Source organism: Theropithecus gelada, chromosome 8 (assembly GCF_003255815.1).
Source record: "Theropithecus gelada isolate Dixy chromosome 8, Tgel_1.0, whole genome shotgun sequence".
Taxonomy (NCBI): domain Eukaryota; kingdom Metazoa; phylum Chordata; class Mammalia; order Primates; family Cercopithecidae; genus Theropithecus; species Theropithecus gelada.
In genome coordinates, this window is record NC_037676.1 from 144188086 (window position 1) to 144190754 (window position 2669).

The following is a 2669-nucleotide window of genomic DNA, read 5'->3' on the forward strand; positions in this document are numbered from 1 at the left end:
GAAGGAGGTTGTGAGTCCATTGGCCAATTATGCTGAGCACTCTTGCACTCGTTGAAAACTGATTATTTTGTGGTGACTGTGAGACCCTGAATAAACCTACTTCCCTGAGGCTCACAATCCACACAAAACTTGAGCCTTCCCAGGGTCCCTCCAGCCAGGCAGAGTGACCCCTGTCTCTGCCTTGTTCCTTGCTGACCTCGGGAGAAACACGGCAGTGGGGGAGGAGGAAGGGTATGGGAGAAACATGTCCTGTAGGTGGCAACTGAGGTCATGCAAGGTGATAAGGGCATGTAGGCGGAGCTGGGTTCAAATATTGTCACGTGCGGTGCACAATCAGGCTCTGAACTTCCCTGAGCCACACCGGAACAACGACCATCCCGGGACCCACCTGAGCCACACTGGAACAATGACCTTCCTGGGACCCACCTGTCAGGTTTCCGTGGAGGTATCTGAGATGACCGAGGAGAACTGACTAGCAACATGCCTGGCACGCTTTGGGCTCTGTGTAGAGACTCAGCTTCCTCTCTCTCCCATCCCCGTTTCCTCCAGATTCCATCCCCTTCGGTACAGATGGGATCCAATACAGAATGTGATGCTTATGATTTGATGGATGACAAAATACCAATTAAACATCTAGGCTGCTGTAGTCAAATGCCAAACCATAAATCGCGTGTTCGAGCACCTCCTGCGGGTTCACAAGTGTCATCTCGGCTGGAAGCAGTCACTTTCAGCACCGCAGACAGCACCCTGGGCACAGAGGGAGTCTGTAGCTCCCAGGGCTGAATGAAGCCATCAGCGCAGGGTATTTACCTGTTTCTTGGGGCCACTGGACAATATCTTTTCTTGCGGGGGTATAAAAGTTTATTATACATAAAGAATATCACCACTAACAAATGCTGGCAGGCTAGGACAGCATGGTACGGGGTGGAGGATGGCTAGCTCCTCGGAAAGTGAAAGGTTTGGGTGGCGTGTGCCTCATGCCAGGCTGATAGGTCAGTAGATGGGAGAGCACATGCCGAACACCACAGGACGTCAGGGCCGCAGTGTTCCCTGTCTCATCTGGGGCTTTGAAGGGAGCACACCCAGAAGTGAGCAACTGAAGCAAAGCGGCTTCCTGAGGTGCCCCTTCCAGGCTTGTCTCTGAAGTCACAGCAATGCCATTTTAAGCAATATGTTTAATTGGATGATTTCCACAAGCTATCCACGAAGTCTCTAACCATCACAACTCAGTGAAGAAAAGAACATTAAGTTACAGGCTGTGGGAAGAGGAGGCAGCACCCTCCAATTCTCGAGGTTCTGGGGTAGGGAGAGGGGAAGGTCTTTTGTTTAAACCAAGCCCCTCATTGCAATGCACAAAAGAATTGCTCTGTTCGATATTAAATTGTATTGAAAACAAAATGGACTAAAAAGCAAATACCACTCTATGTTGGGGTGGAAGTGGGAGGAAAGAATGAGTCTTCGAAGCAGGAGGGGAGACAGCAGGGGGAAGGTTCTGTGCTGTGACCTTGGGTGGTCATTCACAAGGCTCCATTTTTACTTTTGGTGGTCTCAGGAAGGTCTGATTTTTCTTCCCTTTCTTCCCCTTTGTATTGGCTTGGAAGTTTCTCCAGCTGTCCACACAACCATCTCGACTTTCTTCAAAGTTTTTCTGCCGCTCTCTTTCTTATTTGGCTTTTTCTTGAGCTTCAATGTCTTCTTCCCTTTGTCGTTTCCTTTCATGCATCTCTTTGGCGTCTCTCTCTTTCCTTTTAATTTCCTGCTCAGCAAAAAGTTTCATTGTCTGTATATATACAGCTTGTTTGAACAGCTCAGGATCATCCTCTGCTAAACTCGTAGGTTTTCCTTCCTTGTTTAATTGTTGTTTTTTTTTTTTTTTTTTTTTCAGTCTTTCACACTGTTCCACGAATTCCTTTCCTGCCTGAATTACATCCAGGACCATCTTCTTTTGCTCCTGGTCCAGTAGCAACTTGCAAGCTTTGTCCGCAGCTTCAAAAGCCTTTCGTGCTGTCAACATCATCTCAATTTTTGTCAGGATGCACCAATATGGATAACTGCCGAAGCCTCTTTTTTATTTTCTCATCTGTAACTTCAGGATCTATCTGGAGAACCTCGGACAGGTTCAGATTGAAGTAAGAGGAAACACGACTGTCGATCTTCCAATCTGATTTTTGGATGTTAGAACCAAGTCTCTCTTCTCTATTTGTTTCACCTCACTGTCGAAGGTCATAAATGCTTCCTCTGTGGTGCCGTGGGGTCCTGCTCTCTCCTGAAGCTGCCATTTCCAGACAGTATCTTGCCTCTGTCCCCTGCATCATCAAATTTCCCCACCTTATGGGATTATAAAATTCTGCTGTAAATATCTTGCATACATACGAAATGTGTATATTTTCTTGCATATATATATATGCATAAGTGTGTGTATATGAAATATGTATAAATACCTTCCATGTATGTGGGTGTGGGTGTGTGTGCACACATAAATGGACCCTGAATTCCTCAAAGCAACTGTCCTTCCCTCTCCTCCCCTTTACAGAAGACCCATCCAGCACATCATCTGTCCATGTGGCTTCCTTCTCCTTCTGTCAACACCTTCATTGCTCCTGTCAGAGTGTTCCCACATCTGACCTCAGCAGCGCTTGTCAGCAGCCGTTTCTCAACTCTTATTTAAC

At 46.8% G+C, this 2669-nt stretch overlaps 1 pseudogene; it reads right to left on the bottom strand.

Moving 5' to 3' along the window:
* Positions 1 to 1513: 1513 nt before the first annotated feature.
* LOC112630753 lies at positions 1514 to 2312 on the bottom strand (annotated as a pseudogene).
* Positions 2313 to 2669: the final 357 nt, after the last annotated feature.